Source organism: Apis mellifera, linkage group LG10, assembly GCF_003254395.2.
Source record: "Apis mellifera strain DH4 linkage group LG10, Amel_HAv3.1, whole genome shotgun sequence".
In the NCBI taxonomy this organism is placed as follows: Eukaryota; Metazoa; Arthropoda; class Insecta; order Hymenoptera; family Apidae; genus Apis; species Apis mellifera.
The window spans coordinates 2,021,330-2,041,030 of NC_037647.1; the positions used below are offsets into that span (position 1 = coordinate 2,021,330).

The window sequence follows — 19,701 nt, forward strand, 5'->3', positions numbered from 1 at the left end:
GTTTGTTGCATGAAATAGTATCGGTTGTAATCGAATTGCGACGAACGGTTAATAATTATCGGATTTTTTCCCTCGTAAAAAAGTATGTAAGTGAGTTTATGCGATGATGTTATTGTATCGTTTGGCAGTCGGTTGAAAAGAAGAATGTTAATCGAAGAATGTTTTTATTTTATTTTTGTTTTAAACCGTGGAATTTTCTCTTCCTTTTTTTATTTTACATTTCACGAAAAATTGGACAATCAATTTTATATTCGTATACAACTTTGCGTATAAATTCTTTTGAACGGGGAGGAAAGGAACCGAGATATTTTATAATTGCAATTTATGGTTGGAAATTTCGAATTCAATGTAAACAAATTTAAGAAAATTCGTACCGAAATCGTGTAATACATAAAATACGCATCTCGTTTCCTCGAATATAAAACTGGAACAAAAATTTTATCAAAAGAATTGAAAATCATTTAGAACCAAGTTCGACTTGTAATTATTTCTATAAAAACGTTCGAAGGGAATATAAAATTGTACAACATTGTCCAACGTTCTTCTCTTAAAACCAATTTAGCAATTACGCGTGATTAAAATTCATAAGTATCGCCAAACACACCCCGAATCTTCACACCCCGAATCATCCTCCTTCTCGGCTATCTCACGATCTTTTTCTCGGGGATCTTTGATTAACTTGTAATTCCCCCGTTGATTCCCGCCGATAGCTCGAGCGACATCCTTCCTCTCGTTAAAAATTCCATCGACCACGAAAAAACTCTCTCAAAATAATGACTCGCTCCTCTCCGACGGAGGGTTGGACGAGTTATCGGTGGCGGCCGATCGATAAATTACATATCAAGCATATGAAAAAGACGATTCCGTGTTCTCCCTGCTACCGGTAATAACTTGGCGGATGTTTATCCGCGACAACGATGGATTCGTATCGCGCAAATGATCAGTGATAAATTGAGTCACGATCCACGGTGAGGAGGAGGAGGAAGGAAAGAGGTTAAACTTCTCCCTTTAGAATCGCCGAATCTGTCGTCTGGTGGAGAAAGGTGGTTCGACCTCACTCTCGAGGGCTCCTCTCTAATAACACGTTGCCGATGTTGGCCGGCCAATATATTAATTACCGCACAATATATTAATTATCGAGCCTGTAATCTCGTCGATGCGCGCATCATCTACTTTTTGGTAGTTTGGTTTGTCGTTTCCGCGTTTTTTTTTATTTTATTTTCGAGATATCTTTATCACGAAGATTGAGGGGAGAATTAAAAGTTATTTCATTGCGAAATATAGAACAAGAGTGAAATTGGATATATATTTTCAAATAAATTAAGAATCTATTGAAAATCGATTTATTTCAATTTGAAGAAAGGAAAGGAACGAATGATTTTAATAACAATCTGTCGTTGAATTGAAAAAGAGGAGACGAAGCAGATATGCGTTACAGTTAATTGAGTAATTTCCTTGCGAAAGGATTAAGAATTGTAAAAAAAATTGAAGAGAAGCAAGCCGGTGCTCGATTAAATCAGCGTTCACCTTTTTGCCACTTGTTTTGTCAATCCGTTCCACTACACGCGATAAATCACATCTTTGGAATTTCTCATTGCCCAACTTGGCAACGGGAGAGAAGTTCCAGCACTTGAAACTTCATTCGATCGAACGTTTCTCTCAAACTGCCTCCTTCCTCTCTCGATCTTCTTGTCACCGAGCGCGCGTGGCAAAAAAAAGCCACGCTTTCGCAACAGGAATTCGATTCACTGCTCGCATCCAACGAACAATCTACTCTCTCTACCATCGTAACTCCATCGCCGATACCGATCAAATTCAACCCGATTGCTCACTTAAGATCCACGGAAGATTCGTAGAACGCAAGGTGGCTCGCGTAACAATCTCCAACCGCGCTTATTACGGCGCTTGTAAGCACGGCCACGCGTGTGGGACGAGGTTGGGGGGTGAATCTGTTGATTTTTGTCTCATTAGTCAACGGCGACGAGCGACGACAGCCGGGATAATACACGCCCTGAATGGAACACCCACGTGCACACGGAGGCGAAGGATAACGATTGCACGCGTTCTTCAGAACGAGCAACAGGGAACGCGCAGAGGTAGGGTACGGTGTCGTCGTTATCTTCGACATTAGCTAATTTGCCACCTTTTTTCCCCGTGGACGTAGATAGTGGGTGTGTTATATACGTGGGAGAGCATTGGTGAAGGTAAAAGTGGAAACATAAAAGTCGTTAATTTTAATCGTTTCGTCGAGAGAGAAAGAAATTCTCATGAAGATTAATCATGAAACGAATAATACGAATAACTCGTCTATTTTCTCTTTCCTTTCGTAATAATCGATCGCCAATTCAGACGAGATATCCCACCTCTAAATTCTCGATATTCCAGAAGAAAGAGTAAGCACGGCTACCACTAGCCGCATTCCACCGGCGATCCCTCTGACCCAGGTAAACATCCGTTTTACCCAGATCCCCGCGTCGATATACGAATCTCTTTGATTGCGTGGAAGACGTAGTGCGGATCGTGGTCGAAATCGCGAAACGCTCGCCTCGTTCACGATCCTCCCGCATACCGAGCAGGTCCTTCCCGATCGAGGGGACCGATACTCGATCGGAATTCAAATGAGACACCGTGTTGTCGACGTGGCCCCGCAGCGCATACTCGGATCCTTCGATATACACCTCCTCTCCTCCTCCCCCTCGCCCGCGCGACGGAAGTCGTCCAGATCTAGACCTCGTCATCTCGACAGTGGTGGGTCTTATTAAATCAAAAGGTGGCCGATCGCCGTGGACGATAAGGCGCTTTACCTGTCGACAGGTGGATTCGTTTCACATTCGTTCGAAACGGTTGTTTCTCGTGCGCCGCGGCTCCCGGCCATCTCTCCGATATCCCGGCCGAGATAAAACGAGACGCTTTGAAAAAAACCGGGGGACGGACGTCACGAGTGTCACGCACGCCGCTTGTAGCTATGAGTGATCAACACGGGTTGATACGGGAGGAGGAGGGAGGGAGAGGTGTGATTAACAAGCTCGAAATGGGGAAATTAAACGATTCGATAGATTTCAGTGTGTTATGATACGTGTGATCCAAAGTGAGTGGGTGGAAAAATGTTTGAATGGAATTCGTGTTTGTTCGAATTATTTTAATTTTAGTTTCAAATTTCTAGATTTTTTTCATTAAATCGTTTGGAATAATAGAAACAAATGGATTGAGAATATATATATATTGTTTGTTAATTTTCTTTAGGATATAAATGTTCAATTTTTGATATTGTTGTTGCCATGGATACATTCGTATCGAGGTATTCGTCCTCCACGAATATCTCGCAATCGACTGCCAATACAATTCACATTCGCCTTTGCGTCCACGAGAAACAATCGATCGGCTCGCGATGTGGCTGCAGCTGCTGACACAAATCGGCCCTGGCTACTGGTAATTACCGGCTACAAGAATCATTTGGCGTAATTGATGGTTTCTCGTGGGCATTTTAAACCTTCGAACCCTAACAATCGCACTCCCATTCCGCTCCAACAGAAATGTAATTTCAATCTTGCTTGTTGATCGAACGAATTTCTCGTAGACTGTTTTAAATTGTTCCGTGTAAAGTGTCTCGATAATTCATTCGGGAATGAAGAATCTCATATCTTTTTTTTAAATATACAACCGTCGATAAAATCGTTGTACACGATATAATTTTATTAGCAATAATTTCTAAAACGCGATAGCGGTCTCCTTTCACAAATCGGCGGGATTATACCCAATAATAATATTTTTATTATCGTTTCTAAATTATTCACCGTATATTTTTACTCCCATATAATTCATTTTTATATCCATTCCATATCATAAAATTAACCTATTATCGTTTTCGAATAAATACGAGAGATTTCGTTTCGATTTATTGTTCCACGTTTTAAGCCGTGTTCACATTAGCCATAATTTGTTACTGCATCTTCTAAAACCGCCCTCTACAATCGTTATAATAATAATCACAATCATCGTCGATTCAAAAGTTAGACCAACAGACAAACAAATCAAATCGAATAACAACGTACAACATTTTCTTATGGATCCAGCTTTAAAATTCTTCTTTTTACATCATCAAGCCTCCGCTCAAATGGCCTTAGCCTTCAAACGATCGTCTCGTAGAAATTAATCCTGTTATTCCCCTCCTCCCTCCATCTATATTTTTTTATTCACGCGCGAATAAAAATCGAGGTTTGACGAATCGAGCAACATCGGTGGTCCATCTGGGTCGAGCAGGCCGGGTCGAAAAGTCATGTGTCGTGTCAAGAAGGAATCGGTCGAGGAACGATGAAGAGGGAGAGGAAAAAAGAGAAGAGAAAAAAAAAGAAAAAAGGAGGAGGAAAATAAATGAATAAAAGAGAAAACATGGGGAAGGATCGAGGTTGAATCTTCTCGTCTCCCGGCCGATCGAGCATCCGAGCAAACGAGGCGATTTAAATGTATCGAGAATCTGCGACGAGCGCGAAACGATCGCAATCGGTCACGACGCCTCCACCTGCATTCCGATCTCGACGCAATACGTCGGAGAGATTCCTTTGTTGCGTCGATCGTTGCTGGACGTATGAAGCTCGGAGGAATCGTTCCCTCTCCGATGGAACGCGTTTCGTTGCGACATTTCAACGTAGGTGGAAAATGTTGCGAAGGGAACTCTGAGTTACTTTTTTTTTTTTTTTTTTTTTTTTCAAGTGAAATGTTTCATAAATTAGCTGGCCATCGGAGTCATCGCGAAATGCCGTCGCGTTTGAAGGATATATATTTGCTCGTGAATGGTCGCAAGATTTTTTTTTTCAGCATTTCTTAGGTACACGAGAAAGATGAGACTATATATATCGCGCAATAAATAATACAATTTAATTTACGGTTATTTTTATATTTCGCACGGTTTCCTGAATATTTTCTACAATAACTTAACATAATTTGTGCATAAAAATCGAGAAAAGTAAATTTCATTTCATCATCTCCAATTCGCAAACATCGTAAACGATTTCATCAAGCGTGTAAACTTTCCAATCACATTTCCAAAATAATGCCAATCAACAATTGAATCAAATTTCGTTACCCATCCCGATCTCGAACGAGGATAAACGTTCACACGCGATCCCAAGACACTGGCCCAGATATCTGGCCGGCGTAACTGATCGTTAGAATCTCTGCGGACGAGGACGAGTCGTGATCCACGGTGGGATCTTTTGCTTTCTAATCATCCTCAAGGTTAAACCCGTGGCCGAACCTGCCAGCTCCCGCGCGACGTGCTTATTTTCAATTCCTCTTCGGGGTTCTCCACCTTCCTCCATCTCCTCTCCCATCTGCTCTCCTCCTCCCTCATCTCCCCTCCTGCCCCGTATTATACACGGCGTATAGCGTGTATAAGGGTACGACCTCAGCCGCGGGAATAAGACGTCGTCGACCTGCTCTCGGGGTCTCCTCCGCTCCGATTGTCCCTGTCGGCCGAGTTACGAGGATATTTCTATACCGTTAAGCGATTGGAACTCGCCTCGTTCCATTGTCCGCGCCTCCAACTCTCCTCCTCTCTGTGTGCGCGCCTACACGGATAGATGCACCGACGCGTCACCGACCCGTTCACGGTTCAGAGGACTCTCCTCTACTTTATAGGTTAATTACCAACGGCCGATGGACTCTCTCGACGATCCACGAGAGAGAGAAAGAGAGAGAATCTCGTGGAGAAGCCGAGTCGATGAGGCAACGCAACAGTTGGCATGGGATAGAGGGGAGAAGAGGGAATTATCGCGGAAGGGGAATCGATTGGAGCTCTTGATAAACGCGATTTTACGAAGATAGAAGAATGGAGAAGTGGAAGAATTGCAGTGCCGCTTGATGATCGGTTAATGAAGTGTTGCTCGATGACCGTGAGGACACGATTGGGGATAAGGTTAGAGACTTAGTTACTTGGTCATAATATCTTACTTTCAAGAAGATATAAATTTCTTTTGCAATCTGATTTATTGTGGAATAAAGAAGATGAAAAAGCGAAAATTGCGCGTATTCTCCTCCTATTAGTTTCTTGAGACAAATATTTATTTAATTCGGAAGGAAAGATTTGTTATAAAATAAAGATGACGTAAAAATTACATATATTCTCTTCCTATTAATTTGAAGAAAGTATTTATTTAATTCGGAATGAAAGATAGTTCCAGATTTGTTATATGCATGTATTTCTTTTCTATTAGTTTTTTGAAGAAATATTTATTTAATTCAGAAGGAAAGATAGTTCCAGGTTTGTTTTAGAATAAAGAAGATGAAAATTGCGTGCGTTCTCTTCCTATTAATTTGAAGGAAATATTTATTTAATTTGGAAGGAAAGATAGTTCCAGGTTTGTTATAGAATAAAGAAGATGACGCAAAAATTATATGTATTCAGTTCCTATTAGTTTGAGGGAAATATTTATTTAATTCGGAAGGAAAGAATAGTTGCAGTTGGAGAGGTTTCCGCGGGGCGTTTGAAGCGCCGTCCCCTTTTCCGTGTGACGCGTAGAACCACCCAGGTAGCCGGGTGTAAGCAATCCCCGACACGGCGTACCGGTGAATAGGTGAGTACGAATCCAACGAATATGTTGGTCGTGTTACGACAAAGACCACGAGCCGCTCGCTATCGGTGTTTCGCGCGAGCGCGAGATAAGTAAGTGCTTTAATTTATTCGAAACACCTCGGTTATTAATCGTCCGCTTCGTGGTCTCTACCTGTCCCACTCGTACCTCCTATCATCCATCTCCTTCCACCTTCTCTTTTTATTTTCCACTCTCCTCCATCGCGTCCACTCTCCCTTTCCAACTACGTCGCTCTGTCTCTCTCGCCAATTCTCGCTCCTACTACTCTCTCTCTCTCTCTCTCTCTCACTGTTTCTTCCTTTTTCTTTGCGACAAGTGTTCGATTCATATATCTGTACACGCTTTTTCGTCTTTTTCCACTTTCGTTTATTTCCTGCGAGCATTTATTATTCTCTCCGTATCGTACCATTTAAGTTTTATTTTTTAACGTTATTATTATTCGTTCGTATTTACAATTAACTTAAAGAAACAAGTTCCGATACTTTTCTTCGTGTATCGATTTCTCCCTTTTCCTTCCAAATTCTATAAGAGATACAAAATTGTGAATAATAATAACGTTATTATTATACAACAATTAATACATTATTCTTTAAAAAACAAACATTCAACCGATATTCAATTCTTCTAAAACGTAATAAAAATTAACGAGAAAGTATACGATTTAAGAAAAAAGAAAGATTGCCAAATTCACCCTCGGGTGGTGGGCAGCGAGATGCCCTAGCGCACGCTCGCACGCCATAACCGAGATCGTATATACACGTAGGTAGTTATATATGCATATAAATACGTGGGTACAAATAACGAACACGCGGCCGTGTCTCGTTGGAGGCGCGCACCGGAGTGCCTGAACCAGAGAAATGTTTTAAGCGAGCCACTCACAGCGCCCACGCTCGTCCGCGGCAACAGACGCGCCGACACGCGCGCGCACACGCCGGGCCCCTTATTTCAACCATAAATTAATGTTCTGTCTTCCGCGGATGCATAATTGTGCGCGCTGCTCGCCCCGGCTTTTCGTGTCCAAGCCGCTCGGACACACGACCAACGACCGCCACGGGGACACCACCGTCACGACCACGACGAACGGCTGATATCCATGGCAATGACACGTAACGAGCCTTCTAATGGCTTCGCAAACACGCCGTGTAATCCGCGCGTGCACCATCATCCGCGCGAATACTACGCGCCACTCTTGATACTCTCTCTTTCTCTCTCTCCGCTCGCTACTTTCGGTGCTCGATTTTCCTAGCTCCTCTCCTCTTGGGAGGGGGATTTCTAGCGATTTATCGAGATCCATAGTGTCGAATGAATTCCTCGAATTAAAGGATGAAGATTGAAAGATTTATAATATATATATGAAAAGTTATATAAATCATTTGATTATAGAATTGGTAAAAGTTTGGCAAGAAGGATCTAGATTTTGGTGAAAAGTTTCAAGAACCACCTCTCTCAAGAGAGGATCGAGACTGTCGAATTTCCCCGGGAGAACGAAACAGAAACAAGGTTTTCCGTTGGAACGAAGCTGACTGCATTCGAGATGGGACTCACGTTCCTGCATTTACATTCGACCTATTGTCTCTCCGTCCCTCCGTCTGCCTCTCTTGCTTCGCTCTTGAACTCTCCCCGATTCGCTTTCAACGCTATTTTTACAAGCAGCATAAGCTGTCGCCGCCGTTGTCATAGACGTCGCGACCGCTCTGATTTATACGATATCCGAGCGACGTCCGATCAAATGATCCATCACGTATGCAAAGTGATAGGAAAACACGCTGTTGACATCCTGGATTTATGCTCGTTGCGTATTACGCATTTAGACGGCGAAACATGTGTATCTGAAACGATTTTTACGAAGCGATAATTGTCTATCCGCGCATAACAAGGACGTGAGACGAGCGGAAGAATAATTGTGGCGTGCAAAGGATTTCAGAGAGAGGATGAAAATCCAGATGGCGAAACGTTTTGCATCCTCGATAAACGGATTCGATTTTATAAACGATAATTATCCATCTACGTGCAACGGGTGAGGAATAATAATAACGTGGATGTTTGCAAAAGAGTTTTGAGAAAGGATGAAGATCGGTAGATAGAATAGCTACCGTACAGAACAAGATACCGTGGAACAAATTACCGTTTTCCGATACTCGTGTTTTCGAGTAGGTTGTGAATAATAGGCCCTACGTGTGCGGTGTTGGGAGAGATAAATTTTGGTATGGCGAAAGGATAAATGATAGGGTACTATCGATACTGGTAATATTAAATAGATAAATTTTTAACTCGCACGATCGATTTATCGATCGTTCATATTTCTAATATTGCGTAACGCTTCGATTATTCAAATTAATCTTTCATTCAATCGAATGAGTCACACTCACAAATGAGTTATAAAACCTTATCCGCAATATCTGTAGTATATACGGCTCTTCTAAACTTCACTTTCTTTCTTTAAGGAGAAAAGAGGAATGAGACTAACCTTATTTATTATTTCTCATTTCAAACGTTTTATTTTCCCACGGAAACAAAATGGAGCATCTTTAATTAACCAATCCCCAGATCCACAAATCCATCTGTCATCGCTTCTACGATGGTTTAATTTACTGCATATCACCCCTCCTCCGCATATTATCATCGCCCCTCTTCACGAACAATCAGAAACGAAAGAAAGGAAAAAAATGAATAAGATAAAAGGAAGAGAGAGAGAAATTCACCGCGCGTGCGAATGTGGTCAAACGATAAAATCGGATCCCCATAGGTGCTCGCGTGTTCAGTTGAGCGACAGGCCGGCTTCGTCACCGCGGGGATGCTGCGGCGAGATAAACGAGGCGAGCGCATAACGAGGCGAAACCGTGGCTCGCGTCTCGCGCGCGTATCTCGCGCGTTCGAGCGATACAATTATCCTGGAGCGCGCGCTCGGCCACTTGCCCCGGCTATCTTGGCCTCGAGTGGGTGCTCGAGATGACGCCGGCCGAAGCGAGCAACCGGAGCGGAATCGAGATGAGAGGGACGGGTGTGATGTAAGGGATAATCGGCCGCTTTGGGACGATTCGCTCGGAGGATGAAGGCCGTTTTCGTTTCGAGAACCGGAATCCTGCTGGATTTACTTATCTTTTTTTTCCCCCCTCCTTCCTTGGAGGGAAGGAAGAAGAGGAAGTCGAGTTGATATACGATATATGGCGCGTTACAGCCACGCGAGTTTCGTATATTTCTTATATAACACGAAAGAAGAAGATGGGGGTTGAAATTTTTATCGTTCCATTTCGTGGTAAAAATGGTACTTCGTACATCTTTTTGAAAATATCAATCTAATAAATTCTGTTGTTTGAAATTTTGTATAAACGAATCAAGTTTCGATAATTTTATTGAAAGCACAGGTTGAAATTTTTATCGTTCCATTTCGTGGTAAAAATGGTACTTCGTGCATCTTTTCGAAAGTATCAATCTAATAAATTCTGTTGTTTGAAATTTTGTATAAACGAGTCAAGTTTCGATAATTTTATTTTTCTCGTTTCGTTTAAATATAACGATTGCGAAAAAACAAAAAAGGGAATTCAACGAGATTTTCGGAGAAAGAAATGACTTCACCCGATACACAATACATGCATTTCATTTTTGTTATTCGTATCTGTTGAAAAAAGTGGAAAAAGATTCATCGATCGATTAAAATTCAATCGACAAATCGCGCAACCTCGAGCCGAAAATTCCACCGTCCGAAAAATCACCGAAATGAGAAGGATGAGGGAAAAAGCGAGCGATTGGGTATTCCGTCCGGAATTCGATCAGGGTCAGACGTTGCGGGATTACAAGGAGCGTAGCAGATTCGCGAGTCCGAGCTTAGTTTGTTAGGCGGTGCACGTCTGATGTCACCATCAAGAGGACGACCTCAGACGAGCGCATCAGGGCCGCTCACGAAGAACGCGGCGGGGAGAGTTGTGGCTCGATTTTAAAGCGTCGAATTAACGTGCAGAACACCGCATGCTCATCGATCCCCGTTGACCGTTTTCGGCCGTGGTTGGCTTCTTGGCTGCCTCAAGGCCGGGAGCAAAGTATAGCAGAGGCGTGCGAATCGCGTGCTGCTCGATCACCGCGATCATCAAAACATTGCTCAACCGGAACTTATTGGATAGCGATTAAGACGTCAGAATGATAGAACTGTCGCTCGAAGCGTGGAGGAACAAGAGGAAACGAAGAGGGAAGGGGGGGATTCGTGTTAGAATGAATGACGTGGTAATGAAATAGTTTCTTTTTTATTATATCTCCGCTTATGGAATGGATGGATGCTTTTGAACAGCTATGATAAATGTGTTGATTCTTTAATCATATCATTGAATGTTAGTTAGTTTTTTAGATCGAATTAAAATTCGTGTAACGTTCGATCGTAAGAGATTCTTATTGTATCTCTCTTTTCATATTGAAACTCTTTCATCAGTGAAAGTGTTTATATAAAAATACTGTGTTATAATTTGTACAATCTAAATTATCACGATCCATCAAGAACAACGTTCGATCCAACGATGTTATTTCAGAGTTCACGTTGAAATATCGTGCGGAATTATTCAAAATTACGAGGAATAATGATTTTTACACCGGCGCAACGAGTAATGAGCAAAATAAACACGTTCCTTTCGACGATCGACTGGAAACGATCGCCGGATCGAATCGTGGATCGGATCCGCGTGTCAAGAAAGTGGTACGAGTAGATCTTGGAAAACATGGTCCGAGGGAAGGTGCATTATTTGCTTGTCAGTTAAGGATATTGCGATCCAAAGAACGTGACTCGACTTCACTTCGGGGAGTAAATTGATCTTCCGCGAAGTGTAGAGGAAAGAAGTTCGTTTCTTAGGAAAATTAAATGAAACCAACATCTGAATAAATCTTCTTCTTTTCTACTATGTAGTTCAGTTCGGATCTCTATCTTTCAATGTAATTTCCTCTCCGAGGATTTCACATATCAAATTTCAGATATCAAATTGCAATCGCTCTTGCAATTTATTTTGCATTCTTTTCGATTGCATAAAATCATGCATTACTTTATTTATTAAATGTTTTTACAAAGAAAATGTAAATTTCAAGAAATGAAAAGTTATACGCAAATTTTATTCTTCGAAATGATGCATAAAGAGTGATCATCTTCATACGCAAAACGTTTCCAATTCCAAAAAGAAAGATTTGGAAAATTTGTCTCTTCTTAATTACGTTTTGAAAACGTATCTTTTCACGAATATCGTTTATTTCGTTCGAGCATGGATCGATAATCAACGTCATCGTCGTTAACGCAATGATTAACACGTGCCTCTTGATTTATCGCGCCAAAAAGAGGATGAAAACGGATGCATGCCGATAATTCCACGCGTAACAGCAGCTTGAAGAAACGTCTGAGCTTATGCGAACACTCGATGAAATCGAGAACCTCTTCCCCGATGATTTCTTTCGCAAGTTCCAGTGATAGAAAAGGAAAACGGTGTAACAAGTTTCGCCTCATCTTGTTCGAATATCGATTTGCTCGAATCACGCGTGGATTCACTTCCGTGGACGGATCTGCCAATTAATCATCAGATGGTTGATCATCCCACTGCCGAGCAATTATAGACATTAAACCCGTCTATCATCATCGAGATCTTATTTAACCCTTGGTAAATTATTTGAGTATTCGAGTATGCGTAAAGCGTGTGTGAAAGCTTGTGCAATTATGAGATTAAAATTAGATTAATTAGTTGATAGAACTGGTTGATAATGTTAAGTAATTACAAGTGAAAATAAAATAAAAACGTGATGCAACTATGCGGGGAATGAAGTAAGAGATAGATTTATCGAACGAAGATAAATTAATCAAAAAAATTAAATCTGTCTATACGTCAAATTAATCTAACTTTCTAATTTTCAGATATATAAATAAATCTATCAAATTATTTATAATTTGTATTTTATATATATATATATATAAATATATTAAATATCAAACAGCTGACATGGTACCAGGAAAAGAAATTGATAGAAATTTAATCATATTGATTTTTTTTTTTTTTAATTCAAGAATACGTACATATACATATTGATATATGATGATGATTAGCGTCTATCAATAATATACAATATTTTATGTAATTTTATATTTTTTTAATTGAATTATTAAATGTCAATTGTCTTACTCAAAATTATTACATAACTCCATTATATATCTTTTAATTGGGCTTTCAAGTAAAATATCATATAAGTGGATCTTGAAGGATAATGCAATGATTTCTAATAATTAACAAAAAAAAAAATTAAAAAGGCAGAACAATGTTTATTAATTTAATTTCATCGAATGAAAAGAAAAAAAATTTGGGGAACAACGCATCTATCCACGAGGATCATCGTATCTTTAACAATGTTCAGAAGTGGCAGAGCACTCCAAAGTCCTCTCTCGAGTGCGAGGACCTCGTACCTCATTCTTCCTGCTTCTCTTCCTCATACCAAGATCGGTGACCAGCGAAGTAGTCGAGCGGTTTGAACCCGCGAGCCGAGAGGTCCTTGTAGGGCATAATCTTTGAACCGACCTCCTCGTACATCTCGAGTTCCCATTTGATCTTAATTTTCTCCAATTACGCGCGTTTACGATTCTTCATTAGCATATATATATATATATAAAAATTGTGTTTATTACTTCTTGCAGAACTTTTTTTTCCCTTCCTTCAAAGAAATTAATTAAATAAATGGATTTGCTTACTTCGTAATAATTTTTCTTGAAAATGATTAATGTAGTTTAAGAAGCATTTTATGCTTTAAACTTTCGATTGAATCATGTCCGTTGTTATTTTCATATCAAATAATTGGCGCAGATCTCTTGTTGGAATAAAAATCCACTAATCGATTAATCAAAAATGATCACATCGCACAATCTTATTTTCATTCTCCGTTCCAGAGAAGGCAAGTCGAGTAATTTCCAAGAGGAGTCTCATCAGTCTTAAAAGCTTGAGTCAACAAGGTTCGCGTTCGCGTTCTCAGCAAGAAGACGTTTCCATAATCGTCTCTGTACCGTTCGATACTCGGCCAACGATGATCGTGAACGACACCGTGGCCCCTTTGCCTATCAGAAGCATCGTCGTTTCGCCTGGCAATTACACCAGGTCAGGATAATTTGCAATAAACCGATCTCCTCCACCGGCATCCCTCGTCCTCCGCGGTGCATTGTTTTCCAACTCGGTCAATCGAGATGTCCTTCGATCGAGGATCGGCCGAGATAGCATCGAAAACTCAGGGTCGCTCTCCCAGTTCCCGGGATTCTCTCGTGCTGAAACGACACCTAACCTCTAGACACCTGTCCCAGGTACAATCTAATTTTAATCATCAATCAAGAGATGTTTTTTCGTAATTTTCATTTGATAATCGTTAAGAATTAATAAAATTTACATATCCAGTTATTGAGAGAAGTTGACGAAAGAAAGAACGAGCGTATATTTTTTTAAATCGATCGAGAATCAAAATTTGAAAATTAACGAATGGTAATTTTCCAAGGAAGAGATACGGATTTTCAAAAATCAGATTGCGTTGTATCGTGTTATAAAATGCACACGAGTTTTATTCACATCATAAAATATTAAATGTCAATACGAATCCAGACGAAGGCCGTAGTATAGTTAAACGAATCATTATTATAGTCGATCCATCTCACGGCTACATTTGTAATGAAACAAGATTCATAAAGGTCGGGAACGAAGTCGAGCAACATCCATGATATTACGTTCAAACGAACGTATATCGAAACGAGCTGCTAGGATAGATTCATCAAATATTCCAGACGCAAATAATACTTGGTTGTAAGAAAGAATAAAGGATGCGCATTACTCGTTTACGCGATTATCCCGCTTTTCTTCCCGCGTTTGTTACACGATATTTTATTTCGACGTGCATACTAGGTGTGGACGACTCGTGTGTCACGTGTACCGTGTGTGTCACCTCTGGCATCCGAGCTTCTCTGGCCGTGGCTCTCGTAGTCATTATCCATCAACCATGATTACAATTATTATTCCGATCGGCCGATAATCATGTCCCGTGTACAATTACGATCGAGGATCACGTAGAACGATCATCCCCACGTTTTGCACGCTTTGTGAAACCACGTGTGAATATCATTTTCTTACGGCTCTTTCAACTTTTATTTATTGGGGAGAAAAGTAGAAAAATAAATACCAAAAATAAGAAACGATCCATTTTTCCTTTTATAAAATTATTCAGAGAATTTCGACTATTCGAGATTCTTATATTTTAGATTCTAAATTTTTATACATTTCTATATTTCTTCAAATTCCATACATCTTTTAAATTAATTTCTCGAATTACGTCTACTATTATTATATAATTCTTTTTTCCCCATTCATCCAAGGGATCAAAATTTATTTTACTTGGAGACTTCTTCCGGTTAGGTAAGCATTATTAGGCGGATCAGGATTAACGAGGCCTGGATCCCCCCGCGAGATTGCCGCGAAGACGGGGAGGGATACGCGCGATGACGCGCCGCCACGATAGGACGCCTGAGCGCGTCATGAGTCAGATATCCTCCAGGTTTCAGCGTGCCGGGTCAAGGGTCGATTGCATTTGCTCGAACCGCCCCCACCCTTCTTCCGTCTCGGCGGCCCGTGTGTCTCGGAGTCCTTGATATTAGAATGGTCCAGGGGAACACGCGCGTCTCCAGTGACCGTTACACGCTGCAATGTTGCGCCGCACACACCGTGACACACACACCATCCTCCTCGTCTCTTCTCTTCGATCGTTCACTGACGACATCCACTCTCCGTTACGATCGCACGAGAATTCCTCGTCGCGGAACCATTTAATCGTCCGATCGTTCTTCTTTCAGTGTGCATTTTGTGGCGTTTAGGTTAGGTCAGGTTAGAGAGGAGGGGGATAATCGAGAGTTTGACGTTTGAAAGGGATGGAAATGGAAATTATTTTTGGGAAAAATTCGTGGAAGAAAAATTTTTGCTTATTAAAGATGTTATTATTTAATAATTCATCGTTAGCAACGAATAAATTTCGAGAGAGAACATCAGAAATTAATAATCTCGTAAAATTTTTCTCGAAATTATTTCACTTTCGTGTAAATTTTTGTTTAATATTTCTAAAAATAAGCGGAATATACATTGAAATGTATGGAAGTATTAATTGGTAATGGATTTGTAAAATAATTAATTGTTTTCTTTATTTTTTAGTTTCAAAAATGAATAAAAATTTCATACTTCTTTTGGAAAATATTCCTTGAGATTATATTTATCAAGTAGCTCTTGTGAAATAGATAAATTTATATATATATAAGAGTTAAAAATGAATATTTACTTCATACATTTCATATTCTATATTATATTTACAACTTATGTCGCAAAAACCAAAGTTGTAATATAATACATGGTATTTATGGTGTTATAATCGAATATAAACGCACATCCTAATGATTTACGTTTCCATTTACGTTTTGAAAACAAATTCTTATTAGAAGTAAGATTCCTTAGAAACGCGTCAAAAGTAAATATACGCAACAAAAGTAGCTAGTCTGTTATGAAAGATAGTCGGGTAAAGTGGTTTTCTAGAAGCAGTAATTTCTGAACGAGCGTGAATTCGTGTAAATTTTTATTCAGTTGATTAATTTGAGATATTTTAGTGAGTTTTTATCTAGTGAGAAAAAGTGAAATACTTACGATGGATAGATTTCGATATCTAGATATTTTAAGAACAAATTTAATTGGAAATGTTACAAAAATTTAGTTGTTAGATTCGTGGATCATTCAGTGAGATCGAGATTCTGAACAACAAAGATTGTTAAGGAATGATCGCAATAAATTTTAAAAGATTTTTGATTAACTTTTAATTAATCTTAATAGAATATTGATCGAATTGTTAACAATCTTTGCTGAAAACAGATTGTTAAATTGTGTCTTGAACTTGATATCCTGTGACAAAAGGTTAGTAGAATGATCGAGCATCTCGTTCAGTGAGTTGCATGCATTTCAATGCATACTCTTGATAATTTTCCATATCAATTAATCATATAAAGTTTCCAAATATTAATATTAATGAAGTTTTGATACGCTATTGGTAAAATTTTTTATCGATCAATAATTTAGATCATCTTCCTCAATATCATAAATTATGCACGGGAAGTTATATGATATTTGATATTTAAACCTGATAACGATTGTTCCAGACTGGATGAAAAAACTCGCTTCAAGATGGATAAAGACTATTGGCGATCCAAGTTCAAGGTTCTGCCATGTATAATGCGTCAAACGATCAATCATATTCCAATGAATGATCGACAAGAAATATGAAATGCGCAAAAACTTGGTATCTAATAAACTGAGTCCAAAACAAATATAATTCCATCGCGAATTAGAGATTAAAATTAGTTAAACGTATTATTATTGCAAACTAAACTTTCAATTATGAACGAATATTGAAGAAAAATTTCAATTTTATATTTTAATATTAATTCATACAAATTCATACAAATAAATCTTTCAATTTATATCATTTTAATATCATTACAATATAATGTATTAAAATTATATATATTCGTTCTAAATATTTTACATTTTTGCATATGATACGTATTCTTTTTTCTTTTTTTTTAGATTTTTAGGTTTCTTATTTAAATCGCTAATAAATTTATTCGCAATCTACATATGACATAACGCAAAAAAACTCGATTTATTATTTTTTTCAGTGTCTGAGAAATAAGAAATGAAAAAAGTTATTTTCGATTCTCATTTCGTTTCAATTATATGAATAAACATTTTATTTATATCGAGTCCGAGATTATAAATAATACATAATATTTGCACTCAGAATAAGATAAAAATAAAAAACGAAAACACTTGAAAAATTCATCGGTTCATGAACTTCATTTTCGAATCGATACGATGCATCGTCAGACTTTATTTTCATACTTTCTTTAACATCCTTGGTCTTTTGCACTCAACTTTTTTCATCCGCCATGCCATTTACTCCGCACAACATGGATGCTCAAGGCCACGCGCCGATTCAGCCCGGGATCGATCGCTTTTCCCGATCTTTATCTGCCCGAGCTGCTTTTTTTCGCATTGCTTCGTGATCGAACACCGTGAATCGGCCATCCTATTCTATTTCAAGATGTTATCGATAGCTTTTCCCCTCTTCTCGCCGATTTTTTCCTTTTTCTCCTTTTCATCCCGTTCACCAATGACCGTGGGTTGCTTCCCTCTGTTCACCTTTAACTATTATTAGAATCGTCTGATTTTAAAATTATGCATATACAATCGGTAGCAGTCTATAATCATGATTTTGTATCTTTTTTCTTTTTTTTTATAGTAGAATCGAAGAAAGAAAGTCTAATTGCAGTTCTCCAACCGATGATGATGATTCGTTTCGAAGATACAAATGTAAGAATCTATCGTGCTCATCTTGTAGCAAACAATTATAAATATAAACGTAATATATTAGTTAAAGAAAATCGTCATTTTTCATCATTGGTATATCAAAAGAAGAAATAAAAATAAGCGTAGGAATAAAGTTCGTATAATTATAAAAACAAGATAAATTTTTCTCATTTATATCGATCGAAGTAAAGTTTCTTGTATAAATTATCTAAAAGGAATAACATTTAAATAAATATTTCCTTTATATATTTAAATACAATTACAAATACTAATATTTTAAATTTTAGATTATATTCATCGATAACTCATTCGATTTTGGTTTAAAAAAAACCTACTTACTTTTCTATTCTCATATATTCCTGTGTATATGTCTCTTTATTGACAGAAAAGAGACATAAACAAGTCGAAGAAAAATTTATTTCTCTTTAAAAAATAAATATACTTGGAAAGGTGTATGTACTGATCGAAGATATCCATCTTCCACAGGATCTCTCGTATCTCGATGAATCTTCATAATCAGTGAATCAACGATGGATGGAAGGAAAAAGAAAAAGAAAAAAAAAAAAAAAGGTCGATTTATAGATGCATCATTGCTGTAAATAATCGTCCGATTGTGCCGATTCTTAATCGATTAGTTCATAGGGGAAAGTGTTTTGTAGTGTCGGTGTTGAAAATAACGCGAGGCACTCGGTCTGGGAAACCGCGAGCTGACGCGAGGTTGTTTCAGAGATCAGAGATGACCAACGCTGATCGACTCTGTGTAGGAGGTGAGGGAATTTAAGAGCGATGCGCGAACGTGATGTTCAGGAAATGAGGATGCCGCGTGGGAGTCGGTCTCTCTCGAGGGTGAACGGAGAGGAAAGATACGGGGATAAAGCCTTCAGGTTTTAGAGCAGAAGAAGAAGGAGACTTTTGAAGAGGAATTGGATATTGTGAAACTTGTGCTTGTTCTGCCGATAAAAAATTGTTTTATTCGTTGAGAAATAACATTAAAGGAGAAGGAAAAATTAACGCGTTAATTCCTTCGAATGTTTTTCTAGATATAAATCAGTTATATTGCATATAACTTGATTTAATTTGGAAAAATTATTTATAAAATTTTGAATCTCTCTTTAAATATATCTGTTTAAGAGTCTTTTTTTTCTTTTTGTTTAATAATAGAAATAATTAAGATATCCACAAATTGAAATTATTGTTGCGTTTTAAAGCGTCTTTAAGACTATTATAAGTCTGTATTATTTCGAAAAGATACATCATCAAATAAATCTTGAAAGAGGTTTTTACGAGATTTTTCCTTTTTTAGAATACAAGCAAAATAATAATTCTAGATAAATTACCACTTTAACTATTTTATTATGGCTTTAATTTTAGTAATAAATCTTTGACTTTTTGCGCAATTACAGTCCTTGCTACGATTAATAAATCCACATGATCGTTGCATATTCAATATAGGTGACAAGTTCAGAGCACGTAAAAACAATAAACATCGAGCGCAAATCGGGTGGGCTCATTTGCAAGTTGCAATCATATGTACAACCTATGACATTTGTTTTTTGCTCGTTAAAAAAAGAAAAAAAGAACTAAAGAAGATTATTCTTTTTTTTTCTCCCCCTTTCACGATTGCTTTTTACGATATATGGTATATAACGTGTCATTGACGTTGTTTTGTGTCAATGATTTTGAAAAAGTCAGCCAGCTGTCAGTAATCATTCTACATGGGCTGGATTAGA

General features: G+C 38.5%; 1 protein-coding gene across 1 annotated transcript in view; it reads left to right on the forward strand.

The window, feature by feature from the left end:
• The window catches only part of LOC724765 (protein embryonic gonad), a 66,913-nt gene extending 48,365 nt beyond the window's left edge, over positions 1–18,548 (forward strand). Inside the window, exons 4-6 of the transcript XR_003305384.1 lie at positions 16,762–16,901; positions 17,904–17,974; positions 18,458–18,548. The gene's annotated coding sequence lies outside the window, so the exon portion shown is untranslated. The remainder of the gene's footprint in view (positions 1–16,761; positions 16,902–17,903; positions 17,975–18,457) is intronic.
• The last annotated feature ends 1,153 nt before the right edge of the window (positions 18,549–19,701 follow it).